The sequence below is a fragment of the Carcharodon carcharias genome, chromosome 26, assembly GCF_017639515.1.
Source record: "Carcharodon carcharias isolate sCarCar2 chromosome 26, sCarCar2.pri, whole genome shotgun sequence".
NCBI classification, from domain to species: domain Eukaryota; kingdom Metazoa; phylum Chordata; class Chondrichthyes; order Lamniformes; family Lamnidae; genus Carcharodon; species Carcharodon carcharias.
The window spans coordinates 12,253,456-12,281,454 of record NC_054492.1 but is presented as its reverse complement, the minus strand read 5'-3'; the positions used below and the strand labels follow the sequence as shown (position 1 = coordinate 12,281,454).

Below are 27,999 nucleotides of genomic sequence, written 5' to 3'. Positions count from 1 at the left end.
AACAAAATCTTTTTCCTCATTAATTAATTCAGAGTGCTCCAGTTACTGACCCTGTTACTACGAATGTTTGTGGTATCCTGAAGTAGTATTGCAGCCATGATATTACATGCTAGGGTTAAATTCATTGTATCAAGCCACTCAATCGCTATTCACGTACAGGTGGGTTTATTTTGCTAAGACATGTGGCCCGGAATTCCTGGTCCTGCCTGCGGCAGGAATCATCACAGGCGGGATGGAAAATTCGGAGAGGCAGCCAAAAGTCCATTGACTTTGGGCAGAATTTTAATTCCCACAGCTTTCGAGGTGAAGCAAAATGAAGACACCAAGACACCTAGAAACAAGGAAGAACCAATTAATAATGGTTGATATGCAAAAATTGAATTAACCAAAAACAGATTCTAATACACTAACAATATCTCATAGTTTATTCAATTATATACCAAATGATATGCACTTATAAATACGTTCTTGGATTGGCTCAGTGTTACCACTCTTGCCTCTGAATTAGAAGGTTGTGGGCTCAAGTCCCATTCTACAGACATAAGGACATAATCTAGGTTGACATCTCTGGTACGTTACTAAAAGAATTCTGAATGAGTTACTGTGTTTCAGATGAGACATTAAGATGGAGTCCCACTCTATCCTCTCAGGTGCATGTAAAAGATCCTATGGCACTTTTCCAAGAACAGGGACATTCCCCCAGATTCCTGGTCAATATTTATCCCTCAACCGACATCTAAAACAGATGATTTGGTCATTTAGCTCATTGTTGTTTTTGGGAACTTGCTCTGTGTAAATTGACCGCTACCCTTCCTTAACTACAACATTATTTTGATTATTTTAGTTTTTGATTAGGTTTATGTTATAACAAAAAGCGTCATAACAAAAAGCGTCAATGTAGCAGATAAAATAAATATTATATTTGTTTCTCTGAAACCTTTATAAGTACTGTAATTATTCTGCCTTTTATATGTCTGTAGGAATTTGCCATTACCTTTGCCTGCTTGACTGTATTTAATAAAACTCTACTGTACAGAGTTCGAAACATATGAAACAGAAGGACAGGAAAGACCATTGAATCCAGCAAGCTCACCATTCAAACATGGACCATCAGTACATCATTAATTTCCCTTGCTGACAGTGATGCAATGTCCCCAGGAGAGACAAAAAGCCAGGGAGGAAAAATAAACTGAAGACCAAATTCCTCTCCAACTCCCAAAGGCAATCAAGCAAGCTCCAGGAGATTGCAATAATTCATGCTAACAATCCCAGGTACACCTCACCATCTAATATAACACAAGATGCCCTCTACTAACATCAGCTGCACCCAGCTTCCTTCTGAAGGGTGGTGCACTGTAGCTAAGCACACGCTTCAACAAACTCTCCCCAATGTGGCTGACTCTACAAAGAAATACTTCCTGATTGGAATATTTGAAACATCTTTTACCTTTCTAAGCTATGTGGTCATTGCAGCAGCCCGAGTGTTCCTATGCAGACTGTGCACAAGTTACCTCATATGCGCAGCCATTCAAAAAAATTAAAGGGCCCTTAAACAAATTTCCCTGACATCATAAAAAGAATGGAAGCTATGTTGCTTTTCTCCAGTGTTCAGGTTTAAAACAAAATGCCTCAAGAGCTGATAGAAACACTCCCTATTCGGTTTGCTGTTTAGAAAGATTTTAACCGATTATTTGCTGATATCTTAGACGCTTGGCTCATGTTTACAATCGCGCACAGATGTAACTTTCGAGTGACTGCACAACAGCACCATGAACACAGTCACCTTTATTGTAATCAGCCCGTGTCTGGTCAAGCGAACAAATAACTATTCGATTAGAAAGTCCACACCGTATTCACCAAAGGCAGCTCCATTTGCCTCCTAATGATTTACTTCCAAAGCTGAGTTTAAATCCAATTTCTCATCGCTCCCTGTACGGGTGGGACTTTCCAGCCTCAACACCAGTGGATATTGTCGAGAGTGGGATGGGGAGTTGTTAAAAGTCACCGGCTGTCCAAATTTTCCCGTCCTGCCCACGGCGATGTCTGCCATTGTCGGGGCTGGAAAATCCTGTCCTGTGCCTTTTAAGCAAAATGCTAAAGAGGATGTCAAAAGATTGCAAGGGGATGTACCAGAATGATACCTGAGGTGTTGGATGCAGCTCAGTGTTACCGCTCTTGTCTCTGAGTCAGAAGGTTCAAGTCCCATTCTGCAAACATGAGAACACAATCTCGATTGACATCGCCAGGACATTACCAAGAGAATTAGAACCATTGAAGCATAGGAAAGTTACATCACAGAAGGAGGCCATTCATCCCATCTTGTCCATGCCAGCCCGAGGACATCCAGGTGCCCTTTCTAATCCCACCTTCCTGCACCCATAGCCCTGTATCTTACAGTAGGTGCAGATCCAGGTACTTTTTAAAAGAGTTTAAAGTTTCTGCCTCTACCACCAACTTGGGCAGCGAATTCCAGATACCCACTACCCTCTGCGTAAAAAAGTTCTTCCTCATGTCCCCCCTACACCTTCTGCCACTTATCTTGAATCTAGGTCCCCTGGCTCTAGAATTCTCCACCAAGGGAAACAATTTTATCCTGTCCACTCTATCTATTCCCCTCATAATTTTGTCCACCTCAATCAAGTCACCTCTCAACCTTCTTTGTTCTAAGGAAAATAACCCCAACCTATCCAATCTCTCCTCGTAGCTTCATGAGGTGCCACGTTTCAGAAGAGGCATGAAGACAGAGTCCCTGTCTGCCCTCTCGGATGGATGTAACAGCTCACACAGCACTATTCCAAGAACAGAGTCATTTTCCCAGTCTCCTGGGCAATATTTACCCCTCAACCAACATCTAATACAAATTATTTGGTCATTTAAGTCATTGTTGTTTTTGAGATCTTGCTCTGCATATATTGTCGGCCACCCTGACTTAAGTGAAGCAGGGCTTTAGAGCAAGGGAGGTTATGAGGAGATTTAAGGAAGGTTTTCAAAATTATGAAGGATTTTTCCACCATCAGGAGGGTTAATAATCAGAGATACAGATTTAAAATAATTGGCAAAATGGAATGAGAGGGGAGAGGCCCAGATATTTTTTTTTCTCTCAGTGACCGGTCATGATCTGGAATGTGCTGCCTGAAACAGTGGTGGATGCAAATTCAATGAAAACTTTCAAAAGGGAATTGAATATATCCCTGAATAGGAAGGTCTTGTGCATTACAGGGTGAGAGCAGCAGGAAAGGGATTAATTGGATGGCTTTTTCTAAGAGCAGGCACTGGTTTGACTAGACTGTGAGACAGCTCTCCCAATTTTGGCGCTAGCCCCCAAATGTTCGTAAGGAGGACTTTGCAAGGGTGACAGGGTCTGGGGCCAAGGCCTGTGCCAGGTGGTCCATCTGGTTTTATTCCTTTTTATTGACTTTTTAGCAACTTGATACAACTGAGTGGCTTGTGGGGCTATTTCAGAGGGCATTGAAGAGTCAACCACATTTCTGTGGATCTGGAGTCACATGTAGGCCAGAGCAGGTAAGGACAGCAGATTTCCTTCCCTAAAGGACATTAGTGAACTGAATGGGACAATCGACAATGGTTTCGTGGCCATTATTAGACTTATAATTCCAGATTTTTATTAAATTCACATCCCACCATCTGCTGTGGTTGAATTCGAACTCAGGGCCCCATAACATTGCCCTGGAGTACCAGTCCCAAGACAATACCACTATGCCACTGCCTCCTGGAATCCTGGAACTCCCTCCCTAACAGCACTGTGGGTGTACCTACATCACAGGGACTGCAGCGGTTCAAGAAGGCAGCTCACCACCACCTTCTCAAGGGCAATTAGGGATGGGCAATAAATGCTGGCCCAGCCAACGATGCCCACATCCTGTGAATGAATTTTTGAAAAAAACAATTTTTTGTTTTGTGGAATGGTTCTATGCTGCAGGTTGCCTTTTTTTAAAAAAAAAACTGTATTTGAGTTTTTTTAACTCATTTATATATTGCAACATAGATTAAGTTTAGAGCTAGCTCCATTGGCGTTCCTATTCCAATGGTAAATAAACACCAAATCAAAGCTGGTCTTGGATCAAGTAACAAAAGAACAACTTACTTCTTTGATACAAGCTTTTGAGTCACATTTAATAAAATATTCCACAGCCGAATTGAACTTCTGCAGTTGTTCAGTGACCTGAAAAACAAATCAAAAGTGTTCATTCAGCAGGAACCTTGATTTTTAAAAAAATTCATTTTTAACAGCGGAAAAGTGATTGCAAGCTGATTGATCCAGAAATATAGAGCACCACAATATATTTTATTATCAACAGGCTCAACCCCTATGGTCAAATTGTGAGATTATAAGAAACACAAGCGAATAAAGATGGGATAATTGACAGTAATTCCAGACTTTTAAATGCACAGCATTTTCTAGTCATGTTGTGCTATAAAAATTGCACCTTTCTCGTTACGGTATCCATTCATATGTGCCCCAACTATCTGCCGTGGACTGGTTCCTCATGGAGGAAAACAGCCCATTAATTACATTTTGTTGGCCTTGTGCGGCTCATTAGTCACAGGGTAGCATGTTTCCTAACTAGAGGATTGCAGAGGAAAAAAGAGACAGAAACCTTTATAGCAGTCGCCCAACTCCAGGCTATGTCTCATCTCATGCTTGACAGAATTGTTGATAGTAAGTTTAATGCTAATCAAACTTAATCAGATGAGAATTTGGAAAGGTTGCGAGATTATATTATCTTAAAGACACGATAATGGGTTGGGCATACATTCATCGATTTGTTCTGTGATTACTGGATACCATATTCTTTTAGAGGGAAATAATGGAAATTGTCTGACTAGATGACTCTTTAACATATTTTCCAGACTACACTTACCAATAGTCTGAATATCATTGTTTAAAACATCCCAGATACAGAATATTATCCAATAATTTAATTGCAATTACTATACAACATAGTCATGAGTAAATCCAATAAGCAAGTCAGAAGAAACTTCTTTAACCAGAGAATGATTGGATTGTGGAACTTGCTACCACATGGAGCAGTTGGGGTGAATAGCATGGATGCGTTCAAGGAAAAGCTAGATAAACATGAGGGAGAAAGGGATAGAAGGATATGCTGATAGGGTTAGGTGAGGGAGTGTGGGAGGAGGCTCATGTGGAGCATTAACACTGCTAAGACCCTGTTGAGCTGAATGACTGTTTCTAACTTTGATGTAACCACTGTCTAACCAGCCCAGAATGGGTTAATCAATGCATCAATGCCAGGTTGTGGATTTTAGGCATTGCTCAACATTGAAACTCTACCTCCTATCACTTGTTGGAGATGCAGACAGTTAGCTGCTTAAACTACCGTTAAAATGTACCCAATGCTTGATGCAGTATAACTAGCACACGAGTGTATCAAGCTTTGCTTCATAAATATAACAAGATCTATATTTAGAGTTTACCACTGGGATCTAATCAAGCTGCTTGGGAAGAAATATTGAAAATACATGTCCAGAGCTGAGCTATAAGTTGAGCACTACTCTTGACCATGTTTAGGAATGAAAATACTATTCAATTGTTAATTTTATTCATCCTTGGGTCCACAGTTGTCAAACACTTGTTGGCAAAGTAATGAGGAATTTCTTCTGTTTCAATTGGAGATTGCCTGTGCCCATGGCCTTGGTCCATTACATCACTGATTGTAATGAATCTATTTGGAAACTGCTTTACATTCAGGAAGCACTGAGTGCTAAAAAAGTTGATTTTCATTTTTAATTACAGGTTACAAATCAGTTAAGAGCCATTGGAGGCGATATTTCTCAAATACTTTAGGCACCGATGAGCGTCCAAGGTGGCCAAGATGGGACCTCGAGCTGAAAGCTGGTTAGCTCACCTTTAGTGCAAGATGCTGACTTGGTAAAGATTGAAGTGTGCACTAGCAAGGCAGCTCAGAGGATCATTAAGGCTGATTGACAATTAAATTGCCTGCTAGCGTTCATTAAAGATGCCGCATGGCATTTTGGTTGCGAGCACTTCAATTAACAATCTCTCCTAACAAATACCGGCTCAACAGGAGGAAAGATCTTGGTGCTGAAGATTGTGAGCCTTACTTCAAAACATGCTCAGCTTTCACTTTTCACTTGCTGCAAGTGGTTTGAAGAGAAATTGAGATACATCGCAATACTTCCTAAGACAGTTTGTGAAGACTTCATCAACACCCTATCAACAGTTATTCTGGAAACTCTGAGGACTTTACCTAAAAAGAGTCAGGACTGCACTGCTCTACCTTATCGGAGTCACAAGGAGAATGCAGCTGTTTGGTGATGGGGATCTAGCTCAGGGTTCCCTTTGGTCTAGAGGAGGAATGGGAGGCCAAGCTGAGCAAGACTAGCTACAGGGTGGAGGAAGGGAGGGAGGTAGGCTCTTCTATCCCACCAGCCCCCCAAAACTCCCACCCATGCCACAGGTCAGGATATACACCTTTCTCTGGACCTCGTCCTCCAGTGCTGCCTCCAGGAATCTGTACGAGGTTCACAAGCTATCTTAACTGTTTCATTGTGTTTCACCCAGTGCACTCACACCTTCAGTGAAAGTAGAAATGTGGAAGCTACATATATGTCACTCCACGAAAATTGCTTCTAATCACTGCTTGAGCGCTAAACCAACAAGTGCCTATTTTAACACATCCAGGCATGTTTAACTCATGGTAATGATCAATTAACCTTAAAATTGCAGGCCAAAGCTAGACTTTCAAACAGGAGTATCTTATTAGCACAGCACCCATCTTCACCCTTTTGCCAAAATAAATCCCATTATCCAATTGCAGCAGAAAGATGGCAAATAATTATATCCTGACCTGGTAACATCAGCCCGTGCATCAGCCCTGGTCTTGTGAAAAAAACCATTACAGTGTCACATGAGTTTATTTCATATGGGCCTTCAGATTGCACAAGAGGATGGTAAATGTTAGCATCTGTCCAATATTTAAACATTTCTCTGCAGCAGCACCTTTTCTCTGTGTGTACCTATAGATATCCAGTGAAGGATGTAATGGAGAACAACTTCAGTTTCTGTCTGACTCAATAGCTGTTGATTTTGTATTGTTTGTAAAGTCTAACCATAAATCAATTTTTTGAAGAAGGCGCAAATTCTGGCAGATGTGAATTATTAACAAGGGACACTGATGTGTAGCAAAAGGATAAAGAATCATTCTGTAATGGTCTGCCTGATGAATACTCTCGTGGCTTCATTAGGATTTGCTCCAAGGATTTATTTTTACCTTTTTGTACATTAAGGAAAAGCAAAATTCACTTTAATATTTACTTTTCAGGGTTCAGCTGCCTCTTGTAATGAAGGCCCAATCCATCAACACCACATGCCTCACATTTTGTTTCTATTTCTCTTTCTGTATTATTGAATGGTTTTAACAATTAATAAGGCACACGATCATTTGGATTAAAACCCAATCATTGCAGAATAGAACACCTTTGAAAGTAGTGGTTCAGAATTCATGAAGGAAGCGACAAGATGCCTAGTATAAATAATTTGTATTTATTGAAGCTGTTAATTCAGAAAAGTTTGAATAAAATAGACAATTCAGCAGTCAGTGACTCTAAAAGGAATGTCAGACAAAATGTTGCACACAAAACAGAGTATCTTAAACTATTGTTTTAAACTGTTTTACTCACCATTTTTTTTTTAAAACATAATCTAGAGACATGGGCACTGCTGACGAAGCCTGTTTTTTTTTTTGCAGATCCCAAACTGCTCTTCAGAAGGCACTATTAAGTTTCCCCCTTGAACCTCAGCTCTCCCTGCGGTAACAGTGCTTCCACTGTGCAGTTAACCAGGGAGTTCCAGGGTTTTGATCCAACTATGATGATGGAATGCGACGATATGTCTAAATTGGGATCGTTTATGGCTTGGAGGGGTATTTTGAGGTGATGGTCTTCCCATGTACTTGCTGCACTTGAATTTGTAGGTGGGAAGTTGGGGGATTACTGTCAAAAATGTCATGGCGTGTTGCTACAGTTGATCCTGTGGGTATAGTACATTTGCAGGGCTGATTCTATGCTGCGGAGTAACTTCGCAGGCACTAGTCACCTTCTGATACCTCTCTCAAATCATAATATCTTTACAGTGCAGAAGGAGGCTATTCGGCCCATTGAGTCTGCACTGGCCCCATGAAAGAGCATTCCACCTAGTCCCACTCCCCTGCCTTATCCCCATAACCTTGCTCATTCTCTCTTTTCAAGTAGCAATCCAATTCTCCTTTGAAGACCTCAATTGAACCTGCCTCCACTACCCTTGCAGGAATTTGTTCCAGACTCCAACCACCCTCTGGGTGAAAAATGTTTTCTCACATCACATTTACTTCTTTTGCCAATTATTTTGAATCTGTGCCCTCCAGTTCTTGATGTTCTCTCGAGAGGGAACAGATTCTAACTCTTTACCCTGTCCATACCCCTCAGGATCTTGAGTACCTCTATCAAATCTCCTCTCAACCTTCTTCTCTCCAAGGAAAGCAGTCCCAACCTCTCCAATCTATCCTCATAGCTATAGTTCTTCATCCCTGGAATCATTCTTGTGAATCTTCTCTGGACTCTCCTTAATGCCTTCATATCCTTCCTCAAGTATGGCACCCAGAACTAGATGCAGCACTCCAGATGAGGTCTAACTAGTGTTTTATACAAATTCAACATGGCCTCCTTACTCTTGTACTCAATGCTCCTATTAATAAAGCCAAATATACTATATGCTTTATTAACTGCTCTAACTGCTCTCGCAACATGCCCTGCTATGTTCAATGACCTATGTATGGATACACCAGGGTCCCTCTGTTCCTGCACCTATTTTACAGGTTCTCCCTTTATTTTATACTGTCTCACCATATCTTTCCTGCCAAAATGAATCACCTCACACTTCTATGCATTGAACTTCATCTGCCACTTGTCTGCCCAATCTATCAACATGTCTTTTTCCTTTTGGGGTTCAAGACTGTCCCCATCACAGTTGACAACATTTCCAATCTTCATATCATTTGCAAATTTTGAAATCATGACCTGCACACCACAGTCTAGGCCATTAATATAGATCAAGAAGAGCAAGGGTCCCAACACTGACCCCTGAGGAACTCCACTACAAACCTTCCTCCCATCTGAAAAACAACCATTTATCACTACTCTGTTTCCAGTCACTCAGCCAATTTCTTATCCAAGTGCTTACTTTCCCTTTTTTTCCATGACCTAGAATTTTGATCGCAAGTCTGTTGTGAGGCACTGTATCAAATATCTTTTGAAAATCCATATACACCACATCAACAATGTTTCCTTTATCAATCTTCTCCGTTATGTCCTTAAAAAACTTTAGTTAAACTTGATTTTCCCTTGAATCTATGCTGGCTTTCCTTAATTATCCTGCACTTGTCTAAGTGATTATTGATTTTATCCCATATTATAGTTTTCAGAAGTTTCCCTATCACTGAGGTCAAATTGACTGGCCTGTAGTCGCCAGCTTTATCCTTACACCCCTTTTTGAACAAGGGTGTAACATTCTCAGTTCTCCAGTCCTCTGGCACCACCCCTGTGTCTAGGAAAGATTATCACTAGTGCCTCTCTAATCTCCACACTCATTTTTCTCAGTACCCTTGGATGCATCTCATCTGGTCCTGATACCTTATCAATTTTAAGTAAAGATGGCCTTTCCAACACCTCCTTCCTTGCGACTGTATGATCTTCTAGTGTATCAGTTACCTCCTTTCACACCTCAGCCTGGGTAACAAGTGTATCTGTCTTTGCAAAAGGAAGAAAAGGACTCGGTCAACACCTCAACTATTTCTCCAGCCTCCACATGCAAGTCCTAATCAGCCCTACTCTCTTTTTTACTACTCTTATTATTCATACACTTATTGAAGACCTTAGGATTCCCTTTTATGTTTGGTGCCAGTCTCTTTTCATGCTCTCTCCTTGCTTTTATTAGTTTCTTCTCTTCCCCTCTGGTCCTTCTATATTCAGCCCAATTCTCCATTGTATTTTCTACCTGATATTTGTCGTATGTGCACTTCTTCCTTTTCGTCTTTACCTTGATCTCTCTCATCATCCACTCTGGATTTATTTGTCCTACCTTTCCCCTTCAAGGGAATATGCCTTGATATTGCCTGCAATACTTTCTCTTTGACAAAAGAGGCACCATCTTTTATGTCAACATTTGTTTCCAACTCACTCGATTCAGATGTATTCTCATCCCATCGAAGTTGGCTTTCTGCCATTAATTCTCGCTGCTCTGGATTGTTCTCTGTCCTTTTCCATGATTAACCTAAACCTTATGATAGAATGGTCACTGTCCCTTAGAGGGTCTCCCACTGATGTTTGATCCACTTGGGCCAGAATGACAAATATCCATGTATGATATTGGACAGTGGGGATATTTGACTATGGGGACATTATAGACCATGTCCTCACTTGATGTTGACACATGCAATTCCATCTTGGGCACTAGGTAGTATTCACAAACAATTCCCATCCCCCCACCCCCCAATTTAGATACTGATCCAATTGCTGTGTGCCTACTGGTAGCAGCAAACCTTTGGACCTGGGTTACTTCAAGCCATACTCAGCTTTCTCTCTTCACTTCCTGATGGCAGTTTGAAGAGGACTAGGGATATATCGTGATACTTTTTAAGACTGTTTATCACTACTTCCCCATAAATGTTTACTTTGGAAACTCTGGCCCAAGTCATTAAGCTATAGAGGGACCCATGTAAAAATGTCCCCTTTTGGATCCATGATATTACATGGTTTAGGATATTTCCTAAGTGCGTATTGTTATGCTAAAGGAACCACATTTGTACAGACAGGACAATTGCTAATGTGACTATATAACTGCTGCTTCACCATCTGGTGCAGAGGGGAGGGGTGCGGGGAAGGAGGAGGACCTCCTTATAAGCTTGCTCCTGGGCCTGGCCAAGGTGGCCATCAACAGGTCCAGGCAGTGGGCGGTCAAGGACGGTTGTCCGACTCGACTGCTCCTCTATCGCGGCTACATTTGCGGCCAGCTGGCCCTGGAGAGGGAGCTTGCGGTGTCCACTGATAAGCTCGAGGCCTTCTGCAACCATGGGCACTGTGGGGGTTGGGGTGCATCACCACCCCCCGGGAATGATATTTTGGTTTAATTAGTTAAGTTTCCTCTGACGTTTTTGTTTTTTGTTACAGTCCCTACGAGGGGCTGTCATCCCCTCTCACTTATCGATTTTTGTTTAATCCATTGATTTTTGTTTTACTAAATGTATATAACTGCTTCCTTAATGCCACTTGCTTCCAGACAGTCATTTGCAAAGCAGGCTTATCAAAAGTTAAGGTAAAAATTGGAAAAAAATCTCTCACAAAGTTATATTGACCATAAGACATAGGAGCAGAAGTAGGCCATTTGGCCCATCAAGAATGCTTCGCTATTCAATGAGATCATGGCTGATCTGATAATCCTCAACTCCACTTTCCTGCTTTTTCCCCATAACCCTCGATTCCCTTACCGATTAAAAATCTGTCTATCTCAGCCTTGAATATACTTCACGACCCAGCCTCTACAGCCCCTCTGTGGTGAAGAATTCCACTGTGGAGTTTGAATTAAGCATGAGTTAATTAAATTAAGGTCGAGTTAAAATGTAAACCTCGAAAGCTTCCCAGCAGGCAAGATTCTTGCACAACATTCACAGCAGGTTTGAACCAATGCCCCAAAAGAAATGAAAAGGAAACTTTCTTTTGGTTTAAAAACATGTCTCCTTTAAAAATAACAGGCGTCATTCACATCTTCTGTAGAATGATCCCATTCATACCTCGGAAGGCGGCTATTCTACCCATCACACCTGTGCTAGCTCTTTGACTGAAGCTGAGTCATTTCAAGTGTCACACTATCCTTTTATATCCTTCCTTTTCAAATATTTATTCATTTTTCCTTTAAAATTATAGAATAGTCGTTGCCTCAATAGCTCAGTTGTGATAAAGCATTTGATCTTCTAATAACACTGTACATGGGAAAAAAAATTCTGATTTGTTTTATTATTCTCAGAACCCTTTCTATATCTGTCCATTGCTGATTGACCAACGGGTACAAAGAGATTTCCAATATTTTATCCTATATTTCATAATTTTAACACCTTCATTAGATCCCCTCCTTTAACCGTCTCTGATTCTATGGTGAAGGCCTCAGTATTTCAGGATTTCCACCATAATGGCAAAGTCTTATTCCCATTCCCCTCATTGAGTGAACCTTCACTGAAATCTTTTGTTGGCTATAGTATCTCTCCAAAAATAGGATGCCCAGCACTGCACACTCAACTCCAACTGCAGCCCAACAAAACCCTTCAACATGGTTTCCTTGCTTCTGTATTCAATGCCCCTTTTGTAAGAAATTAGAAATGGCAAAAGAGAGCAGCAAAAATAGTCTGCCGGCAAGCTTGTCACTATTTCAATTGTGGAAGTGGTCTTCCGGCCTTCAAACAAAAGCTGGCTGAACTCACCAGCAGCTAGCAGAGCAACATGCAGCATCTTGAGGAACGAACCTACCATGTGGTATCAGCCTTGGCTCAGTTGGTAGCACTCTGATCTGTGTCAGAAGGCTGTAAGACAATCCCATTCCATAGACCTTAGCGCGTAATCTGGGCTGTCACTTGAGTGCTGAAGGAATGCCGCACGGTCAGAGGTACTAACTTTTAGGTGAGAGATTAAACTGAGGCCCAGCTGTTAACTGTGTAAAGTAAGGTTAAGTGCATAACGGTGGAGGGTGGAGCAGCCATTGGATAATTACTTGTACACAGATAAAGAGACATTTATTGACGCTGGTGTAAGTTGTAGAGTTAGGAGCTATACATTTATAATGTCTCACTTTGTGAATAAAAATAACACTGAGTAAAGACTCCTCCTTCAGCCCTGGCTGTAAGAAGTTTAACATGGGAGCAGAGAACAGTTACCTAAAAATGAAGGTTGGAAACTAAGAAAGTGGGCTGAATTTTCCCAGAATTGCACTAAGTGCGGTAGCGGGCGGGTAAAATGGAGTCCTACCTGCCGATGAAAATGGCGGGTTTTCACACCGTATCTTCCCGCGCCCACCTCATTATATATTCATTCCCGTGAAATACGCCGTTTCCATGGCAGCAGGCTCTCATTCGCCTGCTCGCCGTCAACCTGCTGTTGCATCACATCGGCTGCCATCTTTAAAAGTCAGCCGCCAGCAAAGCGCTCATCGCCACCAGCTCACCACCGCTGCCCAGGAGATATGGCCAGCAAAGGAACAAAGACTGCAGCCCCCCCACTTCAACGACAGGACCCTCGAGCGACTGTTGGATGCCATGGAGGCCCGCCGGGATGTCCTCTACCCCTGCTCTGGCCACAAGATAGGCAGCAATGTCACCAACCCGGCTTGCGAGGCAGTAGCAGCGGTGGTCAGTGCAAACGCCTTGCAGAGGACAACCACCCAGTTCTGCAAAAGGATGAGTGATCTCTTCCGTTCTGCCAGGTTAAGTCACTCTTTTCATCACTCCCAACTCACACACTTACAAACCCATCACACACCCACAGGGCCCTCAATCACTGCCAGTGCAAGCAACATCACCATTCACTCTCACACACACCCTCATTGTCCTCACCCCATCCATGGGACCACTTGCTACCTACACAGACCAGGCATACTTATCATCTGGCCCAGCAGGCGTCCTGATACACTCTCCCCATCTCTATCCATGCAGGACAAACTGGCTCACAACAGGAGGGAAAGGTCGCAGACAGGTGGAGGGATGTTGGAAATCAAAGTTCTGAAAAAATTTGAAAACAGAGCCATCCAGCTGGCCGGCAATGACCGGGATCGGTCCTGTGCTGACAGTGAGGTCGGCGCTGCTCTACCAAGTGAGGGTCCAGCAGTGCAACATCCATCAGACAACCATGCTGTGAGTGATGTGTCCTGTTTCACAGGCCACTGCCATGCACTAATTATCTCCCCTTGTTTTCACAGGTACATCTGCCAAACAGCCAACGAGGTCCATGACCCAGGGCCTCCAATCAAGCCCCAAAAAAATCTCTGAAGAGGAATCTGGAGGCACCCTCCCTGAAGTCCCGTCACAGCGCTCACCCACACCCTCCATCAGCGCAGAGACACACACCTCGGTGGGACCTAACTTTAGAGTACCCTCGGGATCACAATCTGGTGAGCACATCGCACTTTCTGATTCCACAGCAGGCAGAGGCATGAACTTCCCAGGTCCCCGGCACTTGGACGACTGCTGGAGGCCAGAACATTGCTGAGTCTGAGTTAGATGAGCCTCTGGACTCGGTCATGTCGCATTTGCTGCAGCTGCAAAGGCAAGCTCGGGAACAGCAGGAAGGGATGTCCACTGAACTCCTCAGATTGCAAGGCACGATGGAGGAGTCTGTCCATCTTCAGGCTGAGCTGATAGCACCGGCATGCCAATGCACTGAGGTCAACACTGGCAGGATGGTGGCTGCCATGGAGACCTTGGTCCAGGATGTCACTCCTGCACTGCTGTGCGGGTTTAACTCCATCACTGATGCCATAGTTGGCCTCCAACAGTGTGTACACGAGAGGGGTGCTGGGCAGCTCGATCTTGCTCCAGCTACCTCTTCCGCTCACGAGGTCAACCTGGGGCCCCCCGGCACCCATAGGGAGGAGGATCAGCAGGTGTACATTCCGGGGCCATTCACCCAGGTGATTCTGGGAGTGACCAGCCCATCTGACGCCCCTCTCCCTGTGACCTCCACAGATCCAGCTTCACAGGCTGAAGAAGGTGCCACTGCTGCACAGCAGAACCCCAAAAGCAGGCCGAGGACCTCCAAGTCTCAGCCCTCCAGAGGACACCCGCCAAAGTCATCGCAGACAGGGTGTCACAGTCAGCAGGCTGCCTCCACCTCCATGTGGATGTCCAGGGAGCACCAAGATGTAGAGGCAGGGTTAGGAAAGTTAAGGAGGATTAATTCTTTTGGAGTTGCACAGCCTGGGCATGGATGTTAATCACTTGTACATAATGTTCACTATTGTCAGTAAACTCCCAAGAATGTCTCCCTGCCTATGGGTCCTTGTTCTGATGAGCAGTGTTCTTGTCACTCAGATGTGAAACCTTTCTGTACATGATAAAGGCAGGTGTCTCAGTCCAGGGCCTCTTCCCTGTGCTCTTTGCAGCCTTCAGACCAAAGTGATGGTCCAGCCTCACACTCCCTGGAGACATTACTGATGCCTGCAGCTTGGCGGTGCTGGTCATTGCTGCCAGAATGTAGTGGGCAGGCGCCATAGAGTTCTCTCATTCTCTCTGTGTGCACTCAGCGACTTTAAGACCCCCATCACACCAGCATCTGCGACCAGTGATGCTGTGCACCAGCACTTGAAGGGCTGAGGTGCTGAAGGCGGACACAACATCAGGTGCGTCTAAAGTTTCATGGCTGCGTCTCTATGATATGACCCTGACCACAGAGCGCAAGCGAGCTGCCCTCGGCCAGACAGGAGTCAGACATTCTCAGAGTCTATGTGAAGATCTATTGAGTGGCCTCACTGCATGTTATCATCATCCTCCTGCGATCAAGTGACTATTATGGCTTCACCTCCACTCCATGACAGGAGCATTCTCACAGAAGGTATTGGCGCTGCTATAAGCCAGACTGGAGTCAAACGTTCACAACTGCGATGTGAGGATCTAAGGGGACACCTCACTGCATGTCGTCATTATCCTCCACAAATCTGGCAGCTATGAGGGCCTCCTGAGGGTGCCTGCCTCAGCTAGCCAGTGCGAGAGCCCCCGTCATCGTCACCACCAAGAACACCCTCACCCTCATTCCCGTCAGCGTCCTCCTCATCGTAGGAGATGTGCAGATCTTCCATCTCCTCCTCAGCCAGCTCCTCACCTCGAGAAGATGGCATCCGTAACCTCATGGATGCATTTATGGGTGGCTGATTGTGAAATCCCACAGAGGTCACCTGTGGAGCCCTGAAAGGAGCCACTGGCATAGAAATTGAGCACCGTGGTCACTTTCACAGCCACTGGCAGTGGATGCCCTCCATGTCCCCTTGGTGCCAAGTCCTGCAGTAAGTGACAGATGTGAGCCACCAGGTCCCTAGACATGCACAGTCATCGGCGACACTGGTTCTCAGTCATCTGCAGGATTGGCAGGCGGTGTCTATAGACCCGGGGTGTCGCTAGGCGCCGACCAGCCACGGCTCACTGTCGCTCCTGGGCAGTATGTGCAGGAGCCCCTGCTGCTCCTTCTTCCTGAGGTTGCTGCTCCTGCCTTTGTGCAGCCAGGAGCCTCAGTCACTCTCTCTTCCATCTTCTATGGTCTCTGTAGGCCATCAGGAAGCTAGGTCACCGGGTTTCGTGATCCTGACGTGGTCCTCCTGCAGCATGAAAGAGAGAAATGTGGTTATCGTGGTTGTACTTAGTACCTTTCCTGGCCCTGTGTGACTGCCCCTTAATGCTTCCCAGCTGGTCACCCCTTGGATAGCCAGAGATGAGTGCTCTGCATGGCTGCCCTGTCAACCTACGACATGGGGGAGACTGGTCCAGACTAGGATGCTGAGATTGCAAGGGGCTGAGAGCACCTCCAGCAATAAATGCTACATGGCCAGCGTTGGTGAGGAGATTGTACAACGTGTGCAGTCCAACTGCTCTGCGGTCCAATAAAGTGGTGGCCGACAGAAAGTCAATGCTGGGGTGGGGGACTTGGTGGTGGGGGGCTGGGGTATAAGGTATGGAGCACTTTCTGGCCCTTTGGTGCCTCCACATTGCTTGCATGAACGGGCAGGCTAGGAGCCTGTCCCCAATCATATCACTGTGGCTGCGCCTGATCTGTCTCAGGTGCAGAGGCATGGTCAGTTTATACAGGTGCCCCTAATACCTCTTCCCTTCGCTTACCCTGCCCCCCCCTGCACATCAGTTGCCTGTGTGTGGGATGCAGCACCAGGGCAGCACTTGCCTCCAGGCAGCTCCCATCCCTCAGCAGTTGGCTGCGGGTCCAGGCATCAATTTTCTCTGCCTTCCTCCCGGCGCCTGTAAACAACAGGCCGAGCTGTGGAGAACGCTGCTGCTCACTCACCTCAATTCCCCCAAAGCGAAGGCCGCCAAGTGCACGTGGCCTGTGTGCTGTTGTGAAACACGTCGACGCGGAGGGATGATGCGGCGGGGTTCCGAGGGCCCGGCGGGAAAGCGTATTGTAATCAGCTTCCCGCAGACCGATGGTGGGAAACATGGCCCACCATTGGCAGGCTAAGCAAAAGATCACGACCAGCCTTCACGCTGTCGTGGAGTGAGTCCCGCCAAATTTTCCACGCAGGTCACCTATCACGCCTGCCACCAGTGGGCTCTGAAAATCCCGCCCAATGTTTTTGAGACGGAAGATTACAATCGGAGCAACTTTGGTGAAGATTTGGCTGAAAGCAAGTGCAAATTGTCAGGGGATGATTTCCCACCGACGTTCTCAGAGTTTGAACCTCATGACCAGTGGGAGGAGGACATGGATGTGTGGACATGGGTCACATCCATAACAAAGAGGAAACAAGGTATGGCCTTGGCATTGTCACTGCCTAACAAATGCACAATCAGAAGCAAAGCATTTTGTGAGCTGGAAGCTCATCAGTTGGATACCGAGGAAGGCTTGGCTTTTCTTTTAGGTCTCATGGATGAAAGTTACCAGAAGGATGATCTATTAGACGTATACGAGACATGATCAGACTTGGATGGATTTTGAAGATGGACGGTCATTCCGAGGAGGAATACATGATGGACTTTAACAGATTATATAAAAGATTGCAGAAGTTCAATTTGGACAGTCCTCCTTCAGCGCTCGTATTTAAATCACTGGATTATAACAACGTGTCACATATTGACAAGCTCCTCGTCTTAACTGTGGTTCAGTTCTCGGAAGGAGGCTCCCTTTTGGACCAGGTGTATGCTACCTTGCAAAAATTCCTGGGGAAGCAATCATTTCCAGCAGTCTTGATGGCACAAGTGGGACATCCTGTGGTGTCACTAAGGATGGAGTTCTGAATGATTGTGGCATTTCGGGAATTTCCAGAAGCTGGACACAGGCCTCAGTACAAAGGAAGAGTGACAGACAGGAGGAATGAGGATGAATGCACTTTCAGCAGATCTGGATGCCACAGGATTAGAGCAGCAATAGGAGGTGAAAGAATCCCAGAAATGCCCAGGGATCCGTTAACAGGTGCTTCAGATGTGACTTAATATTATGATGCGATGAACTGCCAAAAGCAGAGCAACAGAGTTCTTGAAGTGACACATGACACAGGGAACTTGAAGACTCAAAAATGACTAAAGGCTAAAGCGAGGCAAGTTGCTCAGGGTTTTGAAGAGTCACTGGGCGATACAAATGTTAATAGAGTGGAGTCTCTCATGGCTGGGTAAGTAATCCTGAAAGTCCTTTTAGCTCTTTTGGCCACATATTCCTGGGGGTGTACATCAATTGACAAAAAAGCCATGATTCTGCAGGGTGAAAAATTTCAGCTGTAAGTGTTTCTGAAGCTGCTTAAAAAGGCCAGCGATACAGAGGGGAAACTATGGAACCTAGACAAATGCATTTATGGTCTGAATGATTTCTCGAGGGTGTGGTATTTTTCAGTGAGATCTGCTTTTCTGGAAATAGGCTGAGTTCCAATAAAAGCAGATCCTACATTGTTTTATTGATATTAAAAGGGGAAGCTTTGCGGCATCTTCATGATGCATGTTGATGATTTTTCATGGGTTGATACTGTGGAATTTGAGAAACCTGTGGTTAATAAGATTGAAGTGGAATTTAAGATCAGAAGCCAGGCTTTAGGGGCTTTTAAATATACTGGTTTGGAAATCAAGCAGAATAGGTTTGGAGCGAGTGAATTGGTTATGTACTTTTTGCCTTAAAACATCCACAACTTCATTGTAGTACTCAGCTCCAATACATCAAAACTAGCATTCGGTCTTGTCTAAGGCAAATAAAATATTTTTAAAAAATATATGGGGAAATGTGTACTTAAGTTTCCATCACTGGGTGACCAAAAGAACACAAAGTTAGCTATTTTTAAAGTGATGCTTCTCATGCCGATCTTCCTTATGGGGATTCAAGTGCAGCTAGTTCCATAATATTTTTGGTGGGTGAAAATGGGAAATGTTGCCCTTTAGTCTGGGAAGCGAAGATAAGAACGGTTGTTAAAAGTACTTTAGCTGTGGAAATACTGGCTCTTGTGGAGCAGTGGATACGGGGCTCTCCTTGTCAAATATTTTACGGGAAATTCTATACAAGGGGTGTACTGAAAAGAGTTTGCCCATTGAAGGTTACATAGTCATCTTTCCTTCTGGGATAATGTACATTCTACAAAATATGTAAGTAAAAAAGTATTAAGGATTGATCTTTTAGAGTGAAACAACTGTTGGAAGAAAAGGAAATCTCCAAGCTCAAATGGGTTTGATGCAAGTTATACATTATCTGGTTGTTATACAAAAAGGAGTGCTTGCACCAAAAGATGCAAAGAAGGGGTCCTAGACGACAAGTGCCATGATGCAAGGCTTTATAGAAAATATGAAAAATAATTTTCTTCCCTTCCTTTGAAATATTGAGCCAAATCTTCTGGTCTCCAGATCGTCAGAGACCAGATGTATGACTGAAGATGCATGTCATGATCCTATGGAAGTCCTGATGTGTGGGGCCTAAGTGGAAACTGCCCAGGAAGTTTAAATTTCCAATGGGAAATTCCCCCACCCCCTGGGACCCTCTGTGAATTTCTCCAACTCTGATTTAGAGTCAGAGGCTTTTGGACAGTAATTACCCAGAAAATGTTAGGCAGGTTAAAACCTAATCCAATGCCTGGGTGACTACACAACCAACTCCCCAATCACACTCCAACCACCACCCTCACAACCAATTATGCCCTTGACCCGCTGAGTATACCTTCAATCACCCGGCTACCCTACCTGACCTAACCACCCTCCCCAACCATCGTCTCCAGCTACCCCCGAGCCGCTGGCTACCACACAGCCTGACCTGAACCCTGCCCCCCCCACCCCCCCCAACCATATCTCCATGGTCTGACTACCCCCTGACCATCCTACTACCCACTCACTCACTAACATTCAAAGACTGGACCTTTAAACTTATCTTAAGGCAGCTAGTGCCATAAAAAGGGGCTGTGTGCTGTCTTGCCCAGGCTTTCCAACAGAGCCCCTTTAGGAATGCTGTGCATTTCTAGGAATGGAAGGTCCTGGGGAAAAAAATGGGCAGCATCGTCGAGTGGAGGGAACTTAAGCCGCAGCGACAATTCGGCCATCATTGCTGCTGCTTGGAAGATCCAGGCCATTGTTCATGAATATTATTTGTTTGTTAAGTTTTATTTAAAGAAGTAAGAAACGGGAATCTGTTAATTGTATAAACTGTGGTTGTGGGTATATGTGGTGGGGGCAATCATTGGATATGTGCATATAGAAAGAGACTCTTGGACCTCCTCATGAACCTGCTCCTGGGCCTGGACAAGTTAGTCATCAACAGGTCCAGGCAGCGAGCAATTGAGGGGTTCGTCTGGCCCGACTGTCTTCCCTCTTTTGCAGCTAATTTCACGGCTGGGTGTCCCTGGAGAGGGAGCACGTGGTGTCTGCTGGCATGATCGAGGCCTTCTGTGCCTGGTGGGCACCATGGGGACTAGGGTACTTTATTGATCCCCTTAAACTCACTTTTTGATTTGATGTTGTAAGTTTCCTTTGTGATTCTGGTTTTCTTTTGCATTATCCCTTTAAGGGCCTGCCTCTTACTTTGCCCCTCGTTTTCTTAATTTAGTTGGATTGGTTGCTCAAAAGAGTAAAGAGACTCTTATTGACACTGGTGGTGGGTTGTAGAATTAGGAGTTATACATTTGTACTGTCTCACTTTGTGAATAAATCTAAAACGGAGTGAAAATTGACTTCTGGCCTCCTGCTTCACGTGATTGCAGCGGTTCAAGACTACTAAGTCTGACCACCATCTTTTTAACAGTAATTAGATATGAATAATAAATGTTGGCCTTGCCTGTGAGGCACACATCTCGCAAAATAATGCAAGGAATATTGTGCGTGATGTAAAATTCCACCCGATTCTGTCAATTTCCCAGTGAGTGGGTTAGATTAAAATTCCCTCCCACAATGATTGCATGGAATAATTCAGCTAACCGTGGTCACCGTTCTTTCAAGCCAGATACTCTTAATTACATCCCATACATAATTACAGCACATTTCTCACTTATTCCACTAAACAAGAGAAATGTATTGGAGTCCATTGGAATAAATTTGAGGTTTGATAATTCTCTTAAATCAACAATTCCTGTGCACGGATTTCATTGTATAAGCAACTAGCACTTGAAAAGAAAACTGTTGGTTTCTAATAAGAGCAGGCATGGGAAGCAGAGCAGAGGGACAATTAGAAATAAAGAAGTAAAGCTATTCTGTCTGCTTTGATGTTCAGGCCACTTATGAAACAAGTGTACCAACAAGAAAGAAAATGTGGAAAAAAAAGAGAAAAAGGTGAAATGACTTGTATCAGTACCTTTTGCAAGGAAAAATCTTAGATTTTGGGTTCATAAAATGGAAAAGGTGAAACTGTCCCCGTCTAAAAGGCTGTGTGTGTGTCAACATGGATTAAATGTAAATGCGTCAATATGAAACTTAAAGTTAACAACGCTAGCAGCATGCTAATGGCGGGCTGCAGAGTCGACCTGTACAAGCAAGAGTAGAGTTAAAGGAATGGAGTTTGTTACATCCTGTGAGTTCATGAGGTCACCTGGACTTCAGCATATTGCCGGGTGGAATTTTACAAATCTTACCAGACACAGACAGTGTAATTTTGTCAGAAGTATTTCCATAATCAGAAGCAGCTTCTCGGTTACATTTCACATGATGTGAAACATAAATTTTTCCATTATATTCATACATTGAAAAAAAAATGGACACTTTGAAGTGATTTTCACTGGTAGAAGTAAACCCACCTGTGAATAACTACCAGTTATAGTCATGATTTCCCATGTTTTTTCTATATTACATAGCTACAGGCCAAGTTGCGTTTCAAGACATAAATAATTGATTCTTCATGAAAATCAACTGTTGTTACAAGGCCAGCCTATTACATTTATAATGCAGCCTGCAGTATTTCACCCCTAACCTTTGATTATTCATGCTCAACATTCATTGAGCATCCCCTGCACTGCAATGTCTTTACCTAACTATTATAGAATCATACAATTTTGCCACACAGAAGGAGACCTTTTGGCCCATGTGCTTGGCAGCTTTGAAAGAAATAGTCATTTAATCCCATTCCTCACTACCCCCACCCATTCTCCATACCCCTTAAAACTCTTTTTTCCAAGTATTAATCCATTTACACTTCTAAAAGTTATGAATTCTGCTTCATCATTTTTTGGTAGCACAGTCCATATCCTAACAAGTCCCTATGTGAGTATTTTTCTAAACTCTCCCTTCATTATTTGCATGAGCTCAGTAACTAGTGCATATAATCGTTTTCAAATTTATCTAATTTGAATCTCACAATTTTGAACACCTCTCTCAGATCTTCTCTTAACCTTCAATCTCAAGATTCCCAGTTTCTGCAATCTCTTCTCTCATAGTAAACCACATTTTGTGGCTTTGGATAATTGCTATCTCTATCCCAAATTTAAACTGCATGCAAATGCCAATCCATAATTCTCAAAGGATTCAAATACTGTCAAGAAATGCTCCATACAAACCATCCACAATGTATGTTAGTCATGCACTGATAGGTTTTACTGAGGAATGGTGATTAACAACTGTAATCAACATGAAAAGGCTTGAATGCAACAACTAAGAGGTCAATCCAGCAAAAATGTCCTATTGTTGCTACAAAAATATTGGGGTAAAATTCAACTCTCAGACAGGCAATATGATCAGTGGATCAACATGTGTTATACTCCTAACTCAAGTATCCTTTCCATTGAAATGACTGGTAATCCAATACCGCCTATTTTGCTCCCACAATGTTGAATTTTAACCTCTATGTATTTTTTTGAGATGGAAAAATAGCTCAGGACACCAACCTGTTAGTAGATACCAACCCAGACTGTAACTCTTTTAAAGTCACACTAAGTGCCAAGGTCAACCAATAAGGCCAGTTCCTATTCAGCTTTGTGTTCAGTGACAGTGACACCAGTGGCCAAAGATAATGACCCCAGTGCCAAGACAGTGATCCCAGTGCCCATCCATAGTGAATTCTTTGCCAAGCAATAGTGAACCCTATGTTCAGAGTGTGGGACTGTAGTCAGCAAATGCGCCCTGTGCCTATCAATAGCTAGTGATGTCCAGCAACTGTGAATTGTGTGCCCAGCAATAGTGAGCTCCACGCATGCAAGGGCTCAACTAAGCAGAATCTAAATTCCAAATCAATGTTTATGCTAGGAGAGAGCGCTGACGCATATCCATTCTCAGCTCAGATCAAAGTTTAAGATTGAAATAAAGATTTACCATTCATGGCTAAGGGTTGTAAGATATGTACTTCTGTGCACTGCTGACCTCAGTTTTACTCTCCTGATAGGCAGAAAACAGTTTTCTCCTGGCACCCGCCCAATTTCTTTGTTGGCTTTTGATCTTTATTGTGACCTCCGCCTTGACCACAATTTCCTCCTGAGATTGCAGTGTCTGCTGCACTGCCTGTACTCCATCACCCGACCTGCTCCTGCAGCTCAGTTTTCTGCTTCTCAGCTGTGGTTTCTTCACTTCACACTGAGCTGGCTGTGATCTGTTCCTGATGGGTTCCATTCTTCTCTGGATTCGAATCCCTTGCTGCTGGATAATCTGTGGCTTACTGCTTTCTGCTTGTTTTCCATGGCTGCTGAATCTACTCATCCTTCAGAGTTCCTCTGTCCCCTTTCACTGGAGTGAATTGGACTGGATCCTCAGAGTCCTACTGCTACTACTGAGCTCATGTCCTCTGCATCACTCCATCTCTGTTCCTCTGACCAGTTCTTTCATTTGCACTAATCCTGTGGATTTACCTTTCACCAGCCCCAAGGCTCCCAGGACTTCACCATTCTTGGTCCTTGGACCTCACTTCCTTTCATTTCTACTGGTAAACTAGGTCCACTGGTAACATAGAGGCCATTATGAACTTACACAGACCCTTGGATCAACACTTGTTGCCTCTTGGTTGGATATCCACTCTCCCTCTGTCCTCTGTTTTCATGGGACAACCTCCAGAAGTATGAGCGCTAATCTCAGGGGATGCTCTACTCCCATGGTTTCAATCACGGTCAAGGCCATCACTAAGCTGCTTCTTGTATCCGGCACCGCTCCCAGTCCTTACACTCTGCCACACCAACTTCCTACTGCATCCACCCAGGAGAAATTCTCCACCTAATCAATTACAAATGTACATTTAAAGCTGTAAACTGCTGTAGGCCTTTCATATACCATGATACTTGCACAGCTGTTAATCTACTCATCTACTCTATCAAATCCACCTTTAATGCCCTCGTCCCCAGCAATACCAGAAACCTATACATCACTAATCCCTCCCACCTATATATCTGGCCGCTACTGACCTGCATTATCTTCGCATCTCCCAATGCCTCCAATTTCAAATTCTCATCTATGTGATTAAATCCTTCTATGGCCTTAGTAATCCCCCCACTCCTACAACTCTCCATCCTTGGATTTGGTCTCTTGTACATCCCCTCCTCCCCTTACCCCATCACTGTAGTTGTGCCTCTGGCCAACTAGGCCCAAGCTCTGGAATTTCATCCCTAAATCCCTTCATCGCTCAACCACTATTTCCTCTTTTAGAGCCCTCCTCAAAAGCAATCTCTTTGATTGGCCTAATATTCCTTCTTTGCCTTAGCAACCCTTTTTGCCCAATTATGTTCTGATCCAGGACCATGTCTTCAAGTTTTTGTTAAGATCCAGTTAGGGACCAATAATGTTTTATTTAAAGTAGATAATGTTTGAGATTCAAGATACATGCTAAACGAATAAAGCCAAACGATTCCATGAGTTTTGAACCACGAAAAATAAACTTTACTATACAAGATCAGAAGGATAAAACAATTTACAATATCTATCTTCTACTGTAACATTCAGGGTAAATAGGAGGTACGTGTGAATTAACAGGGAAACTGTGGTCGAACACACCACACTGCACAATAAATGGCAGATGCGATCCAGACAGATTCCACAGATTCTTAACAACCCATCCAAATATCAGTAAACATTGAGTCAACCAATCTCATTGAATCTCTCACTCTCTCTCTTGGGCTTCCAGTCTTCACTTTTGAAGGTCTGACTTGGAATTCTATCCAAAAGTCACTCCAACTCAGATGGCATCAACAATGGACCATCTCGCAGGGTTTCAATCTTGTCTCCCGAGTTCCCATTCCCTTGGATTCCCGAATCTGTACTCCTTGACCAACTCACTTGGATTCCCGAGTCTGTACTCCATGACCAACTTGCAAGGATTCCTGAGTCTGTACTCCAGCACTAACTCGCGAGGATTCCCGAGTCTGTACTCCAGCGCCAGCCAACTTGCGAGGATTCCCAAATCTGTACTACAGCGCCAACTGGCGAGGATTCCCAAGTCTGTACTTCAGCGCCAACTCGCGAGCACAACTTCAGTTCTTTGGCCATGCTGAGCAGAACGCTATTGTTCCAAGTTGGTACCTCTGCCTTAACAGCAGCGTGGAGTTACCAACCTTCTTCGACCCTCTTGAATTGCCAGAACTTCTCCTGAGCCCTCTTCACTTAAAGTATGCTAACCGCAGCCCTTTTCCTGTTTGTGGCTTCTTTCTCTGCTCCTTTCCTTTTAGCTTAACTGGGACCTCTTCCTGTCCCTGACCCCTGTCTGGGACTCTTGTTTTTTGACCTTTATCTTGGAATCTCTCCCTGTCCAGTCTCCCTGTTCCCTGCCTGGGTCTCTTATCTGCAATGGTGCTCTGCTCCTGGTTGCATGACTCAGGTTGTCGTGCCATTTTCCCTTCCAGTGCAGGCACGCTGGGCCCATATTCGACCCAAAGAACTCAAAATGCTGAACTGCTCATGTGCGGCCTGCTCCCAGTCTGCGCATGTGCAGAAACTCCGAGGTCTGTTGGGACTTGGGAGTTCCTGACTCCCGCTCTTGACTTTAAGATAAGTCTGGTACTCATAACAAATTGTAATTCTACGAAGTGTTTTCCTACATTAACAACAACACGGCTGGCTACTTCCCCAACATCGTCCGACTCTGTCCTTTCTCAGTTCCTCTCTTACTGAAACTCTCCAGACTTGACTTTTTACATTCACTCCTGGCTGCCTTCCCATCTTCTATGCTCCATTAACTTAACCTCAAAACTCTGCTGCCCATATGCTACCTTGCACCAAATCCCACTCATCCACTACTCGTGGGTTCACTGATCTACACTGGTTCCCAGTTAAGCAATGCCTCTATTTTAAAATTCTTGCCCATCTTTCAGATTCCTCCACAGCCTCGCTCTTACCTAGTTCTGTAACCTTCTGCGGGCTCATAACCCTTTGAGATCTCTGCTCGTTGTGCATTCCTTATTTTAATCACTCCACGATTCGTGGTGTTGCCTCTGTTGCCTAAACACCATGCTCTGTAATTCCCTCCCTAAATCTCTACACCACTCCCTCTCTTTCTCTTTCCCCCATTAAGAAGCTCCTCAAAACCACTCACTGATCAAGCTCTGTCCCAATGCCTCTTTATGTGGCTTGGTATCAAATTTTGTTTGATTTCCTGTTTAGGACCTTGGGACATCTTACTACATTAAAGGTGTTTTTTAATGCAAATAGTTATTATTATTGCAAATAAATGTAAGGTGCTTTTCAAGTAGGTTGCCTAAACTAGCTTTGACTATCTTACATTCCCCATTCCAATTATATTGACAAACCAAACAACACTTGCATTCCTCCACTTCGTTCCACGTTCAAGCAAGTAAAGCTTTTTTTTTAAACTTAGCAATTTGCTGGCAGCTTCCTTTAAAGACCCTGGATTCTCTTTGCCCGAGAAAATTGACTGCATGATAACTGCTGCAGGCAGTCATGATTTGATATTCATGATGAATCCTGAAATAGACGTTAGGCCTCTGATTTGCACGCGCAAATGTGACGTGCGGAGCATACCTGGCACTGAGTGAGCGGGTGCACTCTGCACGCTCATATTGGACCCTTCTGTGCCCACTGTCCACTTGCAGGAGGAGTACTGCACAATTTGTGGGCCATTGTGTGTTGAAGTTTCTTTCTGTCTGTGAACAGCGACTAGAAACGGAGCCAGAGATACAGACAAGCAGTCAGGTCCAGCCGAGTTAGGCCAGGCTTTAAACAGAAAGTGAAAAGGGCAGTTAGAAGTTATTTTGCTTAAGTCAAATAAGATGATCCCCTTGTACGGTTAAGTGTAGCATGTTTATTATTTTGCTTTGATATGCAAAACGTAGCTGTGCTGTTTGAACAAAGCGAGTCTGATCCTAACTGTTGCTTTACATGCTCACCAGCTGTGAATAAGTTAATAATTTGTATTTAGCTATGTTTTACCAGCTGTTTTCTTGAATTGAGGTTGAAGGAACAAACATCGGAAAGACATAAACGATCAGTTCAGATCACAAGGGTTACATAATCATACTGTTAAATATTGAAAATTACATAAACACTTTCACTGCAAGATGCTCAGACCATTTACAGAAATAACTAACACTGCTGTACTTGAGAGATTATGCAAGGCAAAGCCTGAACTTGTAATAGACAGCAATAAACTTGTAATAGACAGCAATACCAGAGCTTCAAGCCTGCCCAAGTACTCACCTTGTTACTTCCTGTTTAAAGCCTGATCTGACTTTGTAGCCTTGGTTGGACCCGACTGCTTGTCTGTATCTCTGGCTCCGTTGCTAGTCGCTGTTCACAGCCAGAAGGAAACTTCAACACACAATGGCCCACAAATTGTGCTGTGCTTGTTCCCTACAAGGAAAAAAAACCCAGTAAAACTTGGAAATGAAAG

General features: G+C 44.0%; 1 long non-coding RNA gene across 2 annotated transcripts; it reads right to left on the bottom strand.

The window, feature by feature from the left end:
* On the bottom strand, window positions 1-27,962 carry LOC121269771. Of its 2 annotated transcripts, none has more exons than XR_005941409.1 (3): window positions 27,807-27,962; window positions 4,106-4,183; window positions 1-331 (listed from the first exon to the last, which is right to left on the bottom strand). It is a non-coding gene; the product is annotated as an uncharacterized LOC121269771 (long non-coding RNA). The 2 variants fall into 2 exon arrangements; XR_005941408.1 differs by lacking the exon at window positions 27,807-27,962 and adding an exon at window positions 27,132-27,489.
* Window positions 27,963-27,999: the final 37 nt, after the last annotated feature.